The sequence below is a fragment of the Bos grunniens genome, chromosome 9 (assembly GCF_055505025.1).
Source record: "Bos grunniens cultivar Pamir isolate PY7600 chromosome 9, Bosgru_T2T1.0, whole genome shotgun sequence".
Lineage (NCBI taxonomy): Eukaryota > Metazoa > Chordata > Mammalia > Artiodactyla > Bovidae > Bos > Bos grunniens.
The window spans coordinates 100,952,704-100,970,497 of record NC_141173.1 but is presented as its reverse complement, the minus strand read 5'-3'; the positions used below and the strand labels follow the sequence as shown (position 1 = coordinate 100,970,497).

The 17,794-nt window shown below is 39.9% G+C and overlaps 1 pseudogene; it reads right to left on the bottom strand.

Moving 5' to 3' along the window:
* Positions 1 to 208: 208 nt before the first annotated feature.
* Positions 209 to 17,794, bottom strand: part of LOC147366463 (regulator of microtubule dynamics protein 2 pseudogene) — a 62,209-nt pseudogene continuing 44,623 nt past the window's right edge.

Below are 17,794 nucleotides of genomic sequence, written 5' to 3'. Positions count from 1 at the left end.
GAGTCTCCTGGATTGCAGGCAGATTCTTTACCAGCTGAGCTGAGGGAAGAGCTATGAGGGAAGCCCGAGTCGTCTGGTAACTGCACGTTTTATGGGCAAATCACATCTTGCTCAACTTCATGCTATGAGTGTTAAGTAGACATATTTTCATTTTTATATTATAAATACTCAGGAATATAATTGCGGGAACATATAGCACATATTCAGCTCAATAAGAAATTGCTAAGAATATATAATTGGACTTAGAAAGCCCAGGAACTAGTTCTTCAGCCTTAAGGAAATGTTGCAAAGCTTCCTGTGTAGCTGAGGATGGTATTTTTCCAAACAGAGTAGCAGCCATGCTTTTTGCTCAACCCAGTTCAGTTTTGAGAGTGTAACAGTATCTTCCCTCGTTTTATCTAGATGTTTCTTTAAGTGTTGTTGGTATTTGATTTTGTTTTGTAAGCCCTCACATTCAGATACACAGCCACACAAAACCACATGCCATAGACGACAATGTCCATCTTTGAGTGTTCTCTTAATAGCTTTTTCACCACGTCTTTACAATATTTGCATAATGCTTCTTTTCTTGTGCGTTTGTAGATAGCTCATACATATCTCCAGAAGCAGGAGCAAATTCCCAAATAAACGCCATTGCATCTCTAAACTTTTCTTCCGGGTCACAAAAGTAGTTCAAACTCTCAATCTTGCTGAACTCATTCACATGTAAATTATCAGCCATCTGAAGAAGGGCATCTAAATTTAATTCCTCTGCATGGGTGTTGGATGTCTTAGGGACTGGAAAAGAACTTGCTCTTCAACAAATCAGATGTGGTCTACCGCAAATTTAAACTAATCAAAGTTTCCTTTTTTTTCAATTATCTTTTTTTTTTCTTTTTTTATGTGAGGGTAATGCGCTCAGATTTGAAGGTGAAATCATGTTTCTGCAGGATGTATTCCACTAGTAGAATGACAAAACCAATCATGTTATTGGAGAAATCTATTTCCCATATGTCACTACAAAAAGGTCTTTAAGTATGTATGTTTATATTCTTCCCATTAATAATGTAATCTTCAGATATTTCTTTAAATAAAATATTTAGATCAGTTCAATGAAATGAACTCTAGTGAGTGCAAAAAAAAAGAAAAATCGCCAAGCAGTCTCCAGAGTAGCTCTAATGATCTCTCATCTCCCAAGCAATGCATCAGGATCTAGTTGTTCCATATCCTCATCAGAACTTGGCGTGTGTGTGTGTGTGTGTGTGAATCATATGTATTTATCACATACACACACACACACACACATGCACACACTCACTAGTGGGAAAGAACCTGCCTGCCAATGTAGGAGACTTAAGAGTTTGATCCCTGGGTCGGGAAGATCCCCTGGAGGAGGGCAGCCCACTCCAGTGTTCTTGCCTAGAGAATCTCACGGACAGAGGAGCCCGGCGGGCTGCAGTTCATGGGGTCACAAAGAGTCAAGCACAACTGAAGCAACTTAGCATGTAAGCACGTGTAATTCTTCAGGAACAAGTGGTATCTCATCATTAAAATGCTTTAATTTGCATTTCCATGATGGACAACGACATCAACAACTTTCCTGTGAACACCTGGTATTTCATATTCTCTTCCCTGATGTCTTTCACGTCTTTTGCTCATGTTCTAACTGAATTGTATTCTTACCATATCATTTAGAAAATATTTTATAATTATGGAAACAAGTCCTTGGTCAATTATGTGGTTTGCTGATATTTGCTCCCCATCTGTGGTTTGCCTTTTCATCCTCTTAACAAGGTCTTTCAGAAATCAAATGATTTTAATCTTGGTGAAGCACAATTTCTTCATTATGTTTCTAATGGACTGTGCTCTTTAGAGTCATATCGATGAACTCTGCCTAATCTTAGGTCACATGTTCTTCTCCGTGTTTTCCAAAATTATAATTACGCTTTTTACACTTGGACCTATAGGTGAATGCTTTAAATACAATGTAGTTTTAATGAAGATTGTTGCTTGTTTGCTCTGCTTACAGACGTCCATTTTTTTCCAATATGATTTATTTAATACATTTCATCATTAAATTGCTTCTGCCACTTTGTTTAAAAATTGTGTGTGCCTACCTGGGAGAAATATCAATAACCTCAGATATGCAGATGACATCACCCTTATGGCAGAAAGTGAAGAGGAACTAAAAAGCCTCTCAATGAAGGTGAAAGTGGAGAGTGAAAAAGTTGGCTTAAAGCTCAACATTCAGAAAATGAAGATCATGGCATCTAGTCCCATCACTTCATGGGAAATAGATGGGGAAACAGTGGAAACAGTGGCTGACTTTATTTTTCTGGGCTCCAACATCACTGCAGATGGTGATTGCAGCCATGAAATTAAAAGACACTTACTCCTTGGAAGGAAAGTTATGACCAACCTAGATAGCATATTCAAAAGCAGAGACATTACTTTGCCAACAAAGGTCCATCTAGTCAAGGCTATGGTTTTTCCTGTGGTCATGTATGGATGTGAGAGCTAGACTGTGAAGAAGGCTGAGCGCCGAAGAATTGATGCTTTTGAACTGTGGTGTTGGAGAAGACTCTTGAGAGTCCCTTGGACTGCAAGGAGATCCAACCAGTCCATTCTGAAGGAGATCAGCCCTGGAATTTCTTTGGAAGGAATGATGCTAAAGCTGAAACTCCAGTACTTTGGTCACGTCCTGCGAAGAGTTGACTCATTGGAAAAGACTCTGATGCTGGGAGGGATTGGGGGCAAGAGGAGAGGGGGACGACAGAGGATAAGATGGCTGGATGGCATCACTGACTCAATGGACATGAGTCTGAGTGAACTCCAAGAGTTGGTGATGGACAGGGAGGCCTGGTGTGCTGTGATACATGGGGTTGCAAAGAGTTGGACATGACTGAGTGACTGATCTGATCTGATCTGATTCATGCTCAACTATTTCTATTCTTGACAATGTTGACTATTACCTGAGCCTTATGATTCTGGAAAAGAGAAAAGGTTCAGAAATCCCCTCAACTTGTGTGTTCTTGGAAGGTAGATGTTTCACTTGAGGTCAGGGTGCTTTTCTGGAAGACACCTAAGGAGGTGCACTGTGCCAGCTGGGGCTGAGTCAGCCAGAGTTCAAGTTCAAGGGCATCTTAAGGAAAATTGGATTCCAAGCTTTTTGTTCCCATTGATCAGTGGGGACAAACAGTTCAGATAATCATTTATAAGGAAAAGAACAGGAATTTGGAGGGACTATTTCTAACCTTCTCAGAGGTGAACAGGGTGGTTTCCTAAGGCTAACCTAAGTCACAGGGCAGAAGGTGTACCTTTAGCAAAACCACTGCTATGCTGGATATCAACTGCTTTTCATGAGAAAAGCAGATAACATCAGAGATGTGACCATATAAATCCTGAGTTTTAACCTATATTGTTGCTCAAAAAAATTGTCACTGCTTCTATACAAGTTTAACAGAACATATAGAAAGAATTTTTCACTGTACATGTGTATATTATTGGAATATTTCTTCTTTTCTTGAAGGGGCATTCTTATGGAAAAGCGCCAAGGAAAGAGGAAGTATCTCCTCTCCAAAAAAAGAGAACATAGTTGGAAACGGACTACTTTCCAATGTGGTTGCATAACTACTTACTCTCTTTCTTATGACTTCGGGTCCTTAATGCATAGGGAAGTAAGTTAGTGAACTGCTGGACTCTGCTGACGGAAAGGACTTCAGACCAAAATACTGTTCACAGTATAACATCTATGATGTTTCTTTTGAAATGAATTCAATATCCTTGTCTGGTATTCCTCACTGATAAAATGTTTGTCACTACATATTACACATTTATCAAAATGATGCTATAATAGAAAAAATAGAAAATTGGAGTTTCTCAATAAGCTAGTTATATTAATTATGGTATATCCATAATATTGCATTGCCATAGAAATGAGATAGATATGCATTAACTGACACAAAATTTCCATATATAACTTCACTGAAACATAAGCATGAACAATTATCATTCATTTTCTCTAATTAAATAGAATATATATATATATATTTTCTTTTTTTTTCCAGAAAGAAAGAAAAGGCATATAGACCATACTTAAAGCAAGTGAATGAGATTACCTAGACAGAAACAGTTTTGTAGGAATGGAGAAAAGTTCAAGACTAACCTAGATAGAAAATAAAAAAAATAACAAATGAACTAGGAAAAGATTAATCTGCAGGGATCAGAGGAAAACCATGGAAAGGTGATAGCATGAAATCCAAGCTCAATGGTCATTTCAAGAAGGAAGGTATCTTAATTGTTATTGTGAGGGTTCAGAATATGAAGAGGGAGGGAGTGTTTTCTGGAGTTACCAGCTATAAAATCTCCCTGGGGAATAAAATGAACTGGAGATTGATTTAGAGAGAAGGAATGGAAAGAGTGAGTGAAAGAAACTTTCAAAAGACTGCTGTTAAAGAAAAAAACCTTGTAAGATGGTAATTGGAGAGAGATATAAAGTCCAAAGAGAAGTTTATTTGCTTTAACGAGACATTCTAAAATAGGCTTGCATATTTAAGGGAAAGAAATCAGGAGAGAAAAATAAGTTTATTCAGTAGGTGAGAAATTGGGAGCCAAAGTAGAAGGAAAAAGATTCTGTGGTTGACAGAACAATGCCCCCCAGATAGATCCACACCCTCATCTCTGGAATCTGTGAATCTGTTACTTCGATGACAAAGGGAGCTTTGCAGTTGGGGAAAGGAGCTTCAGATGGAGAGATCACCCAGGTAGATGCAATGGAATCATAAAGGTCCTTAAACGTGAAAGAGGGAGACGGGAAAGAGAGTCAGAGGAGGAGGCGTGATGACAGAAGCAGAAGCTGAGTGATGTTCTTGACGGCTTTGAAGATGAGAGGCAGTCAAGGACCGAGGTGTCTCTAGAAGGTGGAAAAGGCAGAGAAACGGCGTCTCCCCTGGAGCCTCAGGGAACACAGCACTGCTGACACCTTGATTTGAGCCTCTTGAGACATAGTTTCGGAGAAGGCAATGGCACCCCACTGCAGTACTCTTGCCTGGAAAATCCATGGACAGAGGAGCCTGGTAGGCTGCTGTCCATGGGGTCACACAGAGTCAGACGTGAATGAAGCGACTTAGCAGCAGCAGCAGCAGAGACATAGTTTGAATTTCTGCTGCGTGTGTCAAGTCGCTCAGTCGTGTCTGACTCTTTGCAGCCCCGTGGACCATAACCCGCCAGGCTCCTCTATCCATGGAATTCTCCAGGCAAGAACACTGGAGTAGGTTGCCTTTCCCTTCTCCAAGGGATTTCCCCAACCCAGGGGTCCAACCCACATCTCTTATATCTCCTGCATGGGCAAGCAGTTTCTTTACCACTAGCACCACCTGGGATTTCTGCCATCCTCCAAATGATGATGATACATTTGTGTTCTTTTAAGCCACTACTTTTGTCTGGTTTGTTTCAGAGACAGTAGGAAGCTGCTGCAGCTTCTGTCTGGTCTATTTCCCTTAAAGGTTTCACATCTGAAATGTGTTTCTGGTGGTGGGAGATTATATTTCTTATTGACCTCTTTATTCATAAAACTATTTCATTAAAAGCGCAGACTTGATTCTTACTGAGAAAATTGCTTTCTCTTACATACACATGTGTGCTCAGTCACACAGTCATGTCCAACTCTTTGCAACCCCAAGGATTAAAGCCGATCAGGCTTCTCTGTCCAGGAGATTTTCCAGACCAGAATACTGGACACGGTTGCCATTTCCTTCTCCATCTCTTACATATAAAGACACCATTAAATATCTACACAATTAAAATATTTTGTAATCAGGTCAAAATTGACCCGTATAAAGTCAGATGTTTTCCTGTCACTAATATATCATTTAAATATTGCAAACAAATCTGCTACTTGTTTCTTTTCCTTATGCCCCAAAGTTAGTCATCATTTGTAAAACAAAATCCCAAGAAATTCCTGATAATGCAGTCTTAGGAGGGAATCCACAGTAGTGATATTTTACACTCTTCTCTGATAGATTAGGCATCATGAGTGGTCTTCAGGATTTAGTTTTTGTTCAGTCACCATATCTTACCCTTTTGGATGGCGTCACTGACTCAATGGACATGAGTTTTAGCAAACTCTGGGAGATGGTGAAGGACAGGGAAGCCTGCAGTGCTACAGTACCTGGGGTCACAAAGAGTCAGTCACAGCTTAGTGAGTGAACAACAACAGTCTTACCCTTTCAGCCCATAAATAACACTGATAGAACTGTCCAACAGCAGATGCCATATACGCACAAGGGGGAATCCTTGTCTTCTCTGGTCTACAGCCTTTCAGGACACTAGTGTTGAGAAATGATTGCGCCCTTATTTGAGTTTCCATCATGCTATTATACAATTTTTGTAATGAAGAATAGTTATAGATTTACTTTATTATTTTACCTAAATGATGAATCAAGGATAGGAATGTTCATAATTAATTTTTGCATTTCTAGCTCTAAGCACATTAACTGATATAGAACAGGCCCACAGCAGAGCATGAAGCTGCTTCCAAGGCAGTGTTTGCTGTGGCTTCACCATAGTGTTTGCACAGTACTGCCTATCTTTGGCTAGACTTCTACACCTGTGTGAGAAAAGTAATAATAGTACCTACTTTGTGTGCCATGTTGAATAGTATAGGCAACACTGCATATAAAACTCTCCACGCAGCGTCTAACATAGCTTGCCTTCAGAAACAGTTAGCCAAAACCACAATCATCCTGCAAAATCATAATCTAATAACTAATGAATGTTGATATTGTTTCTACATGATTTTCTGAACTGAAATTCTAAGGAACAAAATAAGCTATATTACCTGTCACATTTTGTATGTGATACTTAATTGAAGGCAACAAATAAAGTATGAATAATTTAACCTGAAGAGGAATGTATTAAAAGGATATTAAGTGATTCACAAATCCTCTAGGAAATCTAAGGAACAGAATTTGGCGGCTACATAAACAGAAATAATAATCTAAATCCAGTCAGTAAAGGACTTCCCTGGTGGGCCAGTGATTGACTCTGAGCTTCCAATGCAAGGGTCAGGGGTTAGATCCCTGGTCAAGGGACTAAGACCCCATATACTATGAAGTGAAGTGAAGTGAAGTTGCTCAGTCTTGTCCAACTCTTTGTGACCCCATGGACTGTAGCCTACAAGGCTCCTCTGTCCATGGAATTTTCCGGGCAAGAGTACTGGAGTGGGTTGCCATTTCCTTCTCCAGGGGATCTTCCCCAACCCAGGGATCAAACCTGGGTCTCCCGCATTGCAGGCAGATGCTTTACCATCTGAGCCACCAGGAAAGCCACATGCTATGGGCATGATCAAAAAATATTGAAAGAAAAAATCAAGTCAGTGAAGTACTGGCTGCAGATGTAACTTTTTTCCACTAAAAGCATCTCACCAACAGTGGACAACACAATATAGATCTAACCTCTAGTGTGTGTACTTAGTCGCTCTGTCATGTCTGACTCTTTGCAACCCTGTGGGTGTAGCCCGCCAGGCTCCTCTGTCTGGGGATTCTCCAGTGAAAATACTGGAGTGGGTAGCGTTTCCCTCCTCCAGGGGATCTTCCCAACCCAGGGATTGAACCCAGGTCTCCCACATTGCAGGTGCATTCGTTACTGTCTGAGCCACCAGGGACCTGGAGGTAACTGCTGTCAGCGTTCTCCACCCACAGCAAGAATGGGTCCTGCTCAGTCACACTGCTTATGATTCAAAGTGTGGGGTCGGCATGTCCAGTTCGGGTTGCTATGTCATGTTCCCTGCTTGCCTGCAATAGAGTCTGGGACATGAAACCTGGCATTTGTGGTTTTTATTGGGGGGAGATGAAGTTTTGTTTCCTGCAGTGTAATTCCCCAACCACAGAAAGGCAAATCCTCCGTGGAACAGCAAAAGGAAATGGAAAAGTCCTCTGAGTCTTAGCATGTGCTCATATGTAGAATTCACGGTTTTTCAAGGAAAGGCCAATTACAGTTAAAAATATACTAATCCACTATAAAACACAGGCTTCCTGGGTGGAACAGTAGGTAAAGAATCTGCCTCCGATGCGAGAGACACAGGTTCTATCCCTGGGTCAGGAAGATCCCCTGCAGTAGGAAATGGCAATCCGCTCCTGTATTCCAGCCTGGAGAATCCCATGGACAGAGGAGCCCGGCATAGGGTTGCAAAGGGATGGATGCAACAGCACACACTATAGTGGAGGGTGCACACACATAGGTACATAGCTGTATACGCACCCCATGCGATGCTCTGCGGTGACCTAAATGGGAAGGAAATCCCCCAAAGAGGGGACAGACATATGCATATGGCCGACTCACTTTGCTGTACAGCAGAAGCTAACAACACATTGTAAAGCAAATATGCTATAATAATGTTTCAAAATATACTCTCTTAGCTTTAATCATATATCAGATATAACAGTCTTAAAGATCTTTTCAGCGGTAGACTAGCCCTCACCTTCCTAAAAACCAAAGTGCTCTTCCCCCTTCATCCTTGCTCCAAATGTTTGCAGTTCTCTTTCTCCCCTGCTCTTGGGCTTAGGTGAGCTGTGGCTCGGGAGTGATGGCTGAGACCAGGGTGCCGTGACTGGCAGGCTCCCAGTGGCCGGTGAGTGGCTGAGACAGGCACTCAACCCAGACATATTCTAAAATCCCAGGAGAAACCTTAGAACCAATCCTGCATTTGGATTGTGGATATTGTATTCTTTCCCTTGTTCTACACTCAAGTTATCTCCAGATTTCGCTCAGAAGGTAACCAAATTTAACCTGTGCCTCTGACAGGAAATGCATGGAGCCTGCACAAACACCAGGAAATTGAGTGAAGCCTTCACTTGAGCAGCTTTTTCAAGCAATTCTCTAAAATTTACCACTGGCCTTTTGTATTCCCAGGGGCATCTTCCTGAATGTTGTTCCGAAGAAATAATGTTTCAGGGTTGAACATGGTGAACGCGTAACTAGAATGGATGTGAAATTCTTGACAAAAAGGTTTTCTCATGAGTGTTTCACAAGTAATATAATGAATTCTCACTATAGTCTCCATAAAGAGTCAAATTCCTTATTATGGTAAGGTATTCTTATTCACTCAGAGTTAGAATAATCAGAGGAAGCACCATATTTAAATATGGATCATTCTGTGTGTATATAAATATTCATATTATACAGTTTATGAGTTACACCCTATGTCACTAAGCCCAGGGGTACAGTAACATAATTTAAAATACACATTCCACATTTCAACTTTTAAAACATTTAAAGTCAATATGAAATATATGTTAACTAGTAATGTTAATATAACTTTCTCTTGCAATAGTCATGTGTGCACATATATATGAATATTAAATATATGAAATATTAAAAAGTATTTTGTTAAATATATTCTTATAAGAGATAAAACTGCTTTTTATTCCAAAAATATTAAAAACATATTAGCTGTCGATGTATGGTAGATTAAATTTATTTCTAATGAATTAAAATTTAAGGCAAAGTTTAAAGATTCTTACATACTGTTCTAGTCGGAAACAAAAATAAGTCATGAGTCTACTCAGCAAAAATATCTGGAGTCAATATTCCTCTAACAGTGAATGCCAGTTCTGATGGTTTAAAACACAGATTTATTGAGGAGAACCTTGCTAACGTGAGGACCTCTGATCAGTAGCACGTTCAGTAGATCAAATAGGAAAAATCTAGAATTTACATGAGAGCTAAACATTTAGTTTACATCAATCTGGACTTGGTAGTGCCTTCTATTTCCCTGAAGAAGAAAGGAAAAAATGAAAGAAATTGTGTGCATATATGACACAAGGGGAGGGACACACACATCCTGAGGACACGCATCCTACATCTAGGGTTCAAAGTTCAACCAGTAGGTCCTTTATGATGACAAGGGTAAAATACAAAGCTCTTAAACCGAGTCTTTTAATTACAAACGAAAGAAGGCCCAATTATTTTGATTTATCAGAAGAAATCACAGATACAGATACACAATGACAACGGATATTAGAACTATCGCATAAACTATATAAAATAAGTGTTTGATATACTTAAAGATTTGGAAAACTCAGCAGTGGCCTCAGGACTGGAAAAGGTCAGTTTTCATTCCAATCCCAAAGAAAGGCAATGCCAAAGAATGCTCCAACTACCGCACAATTGCACTCATCTCACACGCTAGTAAAGTAATGCTCAAAATTCTCCAAGCCAGGCTTCAGCAATATGTGAACTGTGAACTTCCTGATGTTCAAGCTGGTTTTAGAAAGGACAGAGGAACCAGAGATCAAATTGCCAACATCCACTGGATCATGGAAAAAGCAAGAGAGTTTAAGAAAAACATCTATTTCTGCTTTATTGACTATGCCAAAGCCTTTGACTGTGTGGATCACAGTAAACTGTGGGAAATTCTGAAAGAGATGGGAATACCAGACCACCTGACCTGCTTCTTGAGAAATTTGTATGCAGGTCAGGAAGCAACAGTTAGAACTGGACATGGAACAACAGACTGGTTCCAAATAGGAAAAGGAGTAGGCCAAGGCTGTATATTGTCACCCTGCTTATTTAACTTATATGCAGAGTACATCATGAGAAATGCTGGGCTGAAAGAAACACAAGCTAGAATCAAGATTGCCGGGAGAAATATCAATAACCTCAGATATGCAGATGACACCACCCTTACGGCAAAAAGTGAAGAGGAACTAAAAAGCCTCTTGATGAAAGTGAAAGAGGAGAGTGAAAAGGTTGGCTTAAAGCTCAACATTCAGAAAACGAAGATCATGGCATCCAGTCCCATCACTTCATGGGAAATAGATGGGGAAATAGTGGAAACAGTATCAGACTTTATTTTTTTGGGCTCCAAAATCACTGCAGATGGTGACTGCAGCCATGAAATTAAAAGACGCTTACTCCTTGGAAGGAAAGTTGTGACCAACCTAGATAGCATATTCAAAAGCAGAGACATTACTTTGCCAACAAAGGTTCGTCTAGTCAAGGCTATGGTTTTTCCTGTGGTCATGTATGGACGTGAGAGTTGGACTGTGAAAAAGGCTGAGCGCTGAAGAATTGATGCTTTTGAACGGTGGTGTTGGAGAAGACTCTTGAGAGTCTCTTGGACTGCAAGGAGATCCAACCAGTCCATTCTAAAGGAGATCAGCCCTGGGATTTCTTTGGAAGGAATGATGCTAAAGCTGAAGCTCCAGTACTTTGGCCACCTCATGTGAAGAGTTGACTCATTGGAAAAGACTCTGATGCTGGGAGGGATTGGGGGCAGGAGGAGAAGGGGACGACAGAGGATGAGATGGCTGGATGGCATCACTGATTCGATGAACGTGAGTCTGAGTGAACTCCGGGAGTTGGTGATGGACAGGGAGGCCTGGCGTGCTGCGATTCATGGGGTCGCAAAGAGTCAGACACGACTGAGTGACTGAACTGAACTGATACTTAAAGAAATAAAGTTAACAAAATATAATGAAGGAAAGCAGGATATAATACGTGACAGCAAATTTAAATCTGAAATAAACAAATTATAAAATGAAAATTAGAATAGAAATTAAGTAGCTGTGCACCAAAATAAACATCACTTAAGAGAGAGTTAGAGATAGATTTGAAAAACTTAAACAGATGACTTGAAGAAATTGTACAGGAAATGCTCTGTAGAAGAGTGGGGGTATATCTTAAAGAGACTTAAAAAGATACATAAGATTGTGTAAGACGTTCTAGCACCATTTCAAGACTCCAGTTAGAAATAATAGAGGACAGGAGAGAAGGGCAAATTGGAAGATGTTTCCAAATCTGTTATATACAGTTTACATATTTAGGAAATTCACTGAATCCAAACCAGAATATTGGTGTGTGTGTGTGTGTATGGTATGTATACATACATATATCTATATAAATATAATTTTTAAAAACTTCACTCATGTGATTATGAGAGCTGGCAGGTCTGTAATCTTCAGGGCAAGCCATAGGCTAGAAACAGGTGGAAGTTGGCACTTCAGTCTTGAGACAGAATTTCTTTTCACTTTAAACCTCATTTGTTGCTCTCTGGGCCTCTAACTGATTGGATGAGACCCACCCACATTATTAAGGATAATCTCTTATCCTGAAGGCAAGTGATTGTAGATATAAACCACACCTACAAAGCAGAAAAAGTAATAGAGAAAATGAAGAAAATGAAACACTTAAAATACCAATAAAATTGATGACTTTAGCAAGACTGACCAAGAAAAAAGATTTAAATTACTAAAATTGAATATGATATAGGGAAAATTAGTGCTGGATTTACAATATAAAGGTTGTAAGGAAATACTCTGAGCAATTGTATGGCAATAGATTATATAATGCAGGTGAAATGAACAAATTCCTAAAAAGATGCAAGCTCCCGAAACTGACTCAGGGGACTTCCCTGGCTGGCCAATGGATAAGACTCTGCTTCCAAAGCAGGGAACTTGGGTTCAATCCCTGGTTGGGGTACTAAGATCTCACATGCCATACTGCACGGTCAATAAATAAATAAATAAATAAATAAATAAATAAACTTCCTCAGAAGACACAAACCTGAATAGATCAGTAACAAGTGTACAGATTGAGTATTTGAAACCATTTTCCCACAAAGAAAAATCCAAACCTACATTACTTTGTTGGTAAACTATAATGATGATTTAAAGAATTAACATTAAACTAAAAGAAAAAAAAAAAGAAAACACTTTCTGATTCAATTTTATTGAGATCAGTCTCATTTGATAGCAAAATATTACAAAAATATTGACATAAAATATATTAACACATTTCTAGAAAAGTGAATCTAACATATCAGAATGATTATACAGCATGACCAAATGGAATTTGCAGCACAATTCTAAGTGTGGCTTAACACACAAAAATCAATCAATATAATATACCATATTAATAAAAGGGAAGTAAACATACAATTGTAATAGACACAGAACAATCATTTGATAAAATCCATTACTCTTTTATGGAAAAAAAAAATAAGTTGAATAATCCCCCTAGGAATAGAAACAAACTTTCTGAACTCAACAATAGGATATAAAAAAATAAAACAAAACTCACTTTATCAGCTCAGTTCAGTTCAGTTGCTCAGTCATGTCCGACTCTTTGTGACCCCATGAACCACAGCATGCCAGGCCTCCCTGTCCATCACCAACTCCTGGAGTCCACCCAAACTCATGTCCATTGAGTCGGTGATGCTATCCAACCATCTTATCCTCTGTCATCCCTTTTCCTCCGGCCCTCAATCTTTCCCAGCATCAGGGTCTTTTCAAATGAGTCAGCTCTTCGCATCAGGTGGCCAAAGTATTGGAGTTTCAGCTTCAACATCAGGACTGATGAACACCTTCCAATGAACACCCAGGACTGATCTCCTTTAGGATGGACTCACATTATGCTTAATGGTAAATTCTTGAAAGCTTTCCTTCTATGACCAGAAACAAGAAAAGATGATATCAGAGCCCATCCAGGACACTATAAACAACAGAAATGTCTTTCTCAAGTTATAAACAGCAGAAATATATTGGATTGTCCAAAAGTCTGCAACATCTTACAGAAAAACTGAAGCAAGCTTTGTGGCCAGCCAGGATTTCTCACAGCTTTACAGTCTGGGCAGTTGGAGGTCAATACGCTGGTGGAGTCTGTGTCTGGTGAGAGCCGCATTCCTGGTTTAGACTCCTTTCTTCTTGCTGTGTCCTCACAAAGCAGAAGGGTGGGAGATCTCTCTGAGGGCTTTTGTGTAAGTCTGCTGATCCCAGTCATGAGGGCTCTGAATTCATGACTTAAACATCTCCTGAAGGCCCCACCTCCAAAAATTGCCACACTGGGGGTGAGAAATATTCAGTCTGCAGCAGGTTTAAAAGAATTTCTGTCCTTAAAGTACATAAAAAGATAAAAAGAAGAACGAAGTTGATGGGAATCTATAGGGCTTTTACTTTACTTCTCCCACAAAGTGAAAGGAGAGAGACAGAGAGACAGATCTGGTTTACTGGCAAAGGGCTTAGAACTCGGAGTAAGAGATTTTGGTTTAAAGCCTGGTTCCTGCACCAAGTGCCAATCATACTATTTCTGAGGCCCCAAAAGTTCGTGTACAATATATCTAAGTATCATTTTTGTTGTGTCAGTCAGTCAGGTCCAATTCTGTGACTCCACCAACTGCAGCCTGCCAGGCTCCCCTGTCCTTCACTATCTCCCGGAGCTTGCTCAAACTGAAGTCGATTGAGTTGGTGATACCATCCAACCATCTCATCCTCTGTTTCCCCCTTCTCTTGCATTCCGTCTTTCCCAGCATCAGAGTCTTTTCCAGAGAGTCAGCTCTTCACTTCAGGTGGCCAAAGTATTGGAGCTTCAGCTTCAGCATCAGTCTTTCCAACGTATATTCAGGGTTGGAAGATTGCACACCAAGCTAGTAGGATGTTAAATAAAACAGGCTCTCCCCTCTCACCTCAACAAATATACTTTTATAGCACTCTGAAAGGCTAGGACCACATTGAGACTCGTTGGATTTCTCCCCAAGTTTCTGGCCTAACACCCCTTGTTCTTGCTTCTGACTTTATGCAGCATCACAAGGAGTCTGATGTGCATGGACATGGACACCCACCTGCACACCCAAGCTGAGTCCCCTTGGACTCAGTGTTAAAAGTCCTGAGCGGTATGGATTATCCTTGGGAGGCGAAAAGATCCATACTGATGATGGAACTGAGCTTAGATCACTTGGCCGAGGATTTAAGAATCCAGAATTCTTGAACCTGAACCTGGTCTACAGATGGGCATAGTAGTTCTGTGGGCATCTCCCTTTGCTGCTTAAGACTCCTTGCCAGGAGAGAAGCATGGTCAGAGAAAGGCCATCATGGAGGCTTCTGAAGTACAGGTTTCTCTTTGTGTCCAAGGAGATTACTGCTTCCACCAATTGCCTGTATAATGTTTTGTTATCCTCAGGTGTAGAATGGAGATGATATTCAACTCATTGAATAATGAGAGTTAAAGAAAATCAAAGATTAAAGAAAAAATATTATATCAATATATTGCCTGCTACATAGAGTAATGAATTATCTTTCTCTCTTCCTCTTTTCATTGTTACCTTAATTTCTCATTTATGTTCAGTTCAGTCACTCAGTTGTGTCTGACTATTTGTGACCCCAAGAACAGCAACACGCCAGGCCTCCCTGTCTATCACCAACTCCTGGAGTTTACTCAAACCCATGTCCATTGAGTTGATGATGCCATCCAACCATCTCATCCTCTGTCGTCCCCTTCTCCTCCTGCCCTCAATCTTTCCCAGCATCAGGGTCTTTTCCAACGAGTCAGCTCTTCACATCAGGTTTCCAAAGTATTGGAGTTTCAGTAATAAGACTAATATTAGTGCTTGATCCTTAGGACTGACATAACACATACATCATATAATATGTGATAATGAAGCAAGAGATCTATAAGTGGTTTATATGATAGGGCATGGCAACCTACTGCAGTGTCCTTGCCTGGATAATTCCGCAGACAGAGGAGCCTGGCTGGCTACAGTTCGTGGGGTTGCAAAGAGTCAGACAAGATTGAATGACATAGCACACAGCACGTGCTAGTCAAGAGAAGAGGTGCTGCATTGGAGAAGAAAGTTTCCGCTTGGGGAAACCTAAGTGGGGTTTGTAACTACACGGGAGTTTCTGGTAGGATCATCTTGATATTTATCTTTTCCTGCAAAAATGTTTCCATTAGTTGACCTAGAAATTAATTCTTGCCTTAGTTTTAGCCAAACCTGATATTATACACACCCAATTTGGAAAACTCACCAAAGGCTTATCACATAATCCCCAATACTATGTGTCAGGGAGATTTCTGGCTGGTGCCAGTCCTCAGATGTTCTGATTTCCCCTGGCCAGCATAAGCAGGCGGCATCGTTCGGAGAAGTCGGCCTGGAGATGTAGTTGGAGAAGTCACTCTGCGTGCATGTAATTTAAAAGCTGCCTGGATCCTGATAAAACAGGAGTCACGGTGGGATTTTGATGCTTCACAGGAGTCAACGACAGAGTGAAATATTCTCCTTAAATGAGTCCTGACTGTCTTTCATGTCCAGTCATGGTTCCCTATATATACGTGTGTGTAGAACAATATGGAACTCTCTGATCATTTTTACAGCAGCTTTAGTCAACCACCACTGCAACCCTGTACTCACCCCACAGTCCCAACAGCATCACAAATGTATATATGTATCAATAAGCAATATATCCTCCAGAAGGGTCTAGAAAGTTTAGCAAAATCTGATTCATGGAAACCACTCAGATATTGATGTTTTAACTGACATTTGGCATGAAATAAAATAATTACTGGGTTTTGCAATGTTAATTTAAGGCATTATATTAGATTTTGGAAAAGTCAATGCATCTGATATAAACCTATTTAGTTGAGCCAATAAATTTTAATGAAGACCTTTCTGGATACAAATAGTAAAGGAATAAATTTTAACAAATATTTTAATCTTCACCAACCCAGCTTTCTCCAACCAATACACTTTTTGTCTTGATTCCTTTTTAGTGAGAAAAACTGACTTTCCCCACCTCCCCAAGTACCTACCTCATGATAATATATTCTAAAATAATGAGGCTATATTGTTGTGGCTCACTTATTTTAAAAGAAATATGGTCAACATGTAATCCATTATTTGGTTTATGTGACGAGAAATTGCAATGAAAGGTAACTGAATATATTATTTCCCACATTTTAGAAGAATCATTGCTTAAATTGCAAGGTAATGTTAAATATAATAGACAAATGTACAGAGGTCTGTGTGCGAAAAATATTTTAATTTCTCCACATAGTGTTCTGAAAACATTAAAATTCAGTTAATTCAGGAGAATCAATCAAAGGCTCCTGTTTCACAATGCGTTGTGCCATATGCATGCGTATGTCCATGTTTGTGTTTGCACAGAGAGATATGGCTGGAGAGAGAGTAAAAGATAAGGAGGCCAGTACACATCGAAGGAAACATAAAAAAGAGAAGTGAAAAAAAGCTTTCCTGAATTTTCAAACTTTAGGAAAATCACTCAAGTCTTTGTTTCCCAAAAGGCAAAGGGAAGATATCTATTAAGAAGCCCAACAGTACTATTCTCCTTTCAACCAGTAAAGCAAAGTAGGTAAGTATAATCAGAGGTGAACACAGAAATCAAAGCCAAGGAATGTTAAATTAGAAATGCAAAATGCCTGGTGATATTTTAACACACAATACCTGACAGCTTTATTCATTTTCCCTTCTATTTTAAGGGATCTTCACCCTTTCCATGTCAAGAATTCCCAGCTAGGGCTTAGGAAAAGAGGAAGTCAAGGGTTGGTTGCATTAGCTTTTCTATTTCAAGCTGTTACAGCTGCAAAATTGCTCGATGCGACCCCACAGGGAGTGCTACCCAGCTATGCAAATGAATTCTCACGTGGGCCAGCACAGGGCGGGGGGTGACTGTGGAGGCTGAGTGACTGCCACCAGTCGTCTGACGGATGGATTCAGACCACCAAGGAGCCAGAGCCATTGATTTCTGCTCATCTATCTCATCATCGTGACCTCTCCCTAGAAGGAAGGAAAGGAAGAGCAAAAGAGAGGTACAGAGAGAAAACAAAATTAAAATGTTTCTTTCCCTCCTTCTTTCAAATACCTTTATGATCATGTCATTTCCCTTCACCACATATTTAACTCATATCAGAACCAGGTTAATAACTAGTCTTTACTTTTTCTCTGTCCTAATTATGTGACTTGACTTGTATTTGTGTCATATTCTTCAGAATTTACTAATTTGAAGAATAGAGATAACGAAGAGTT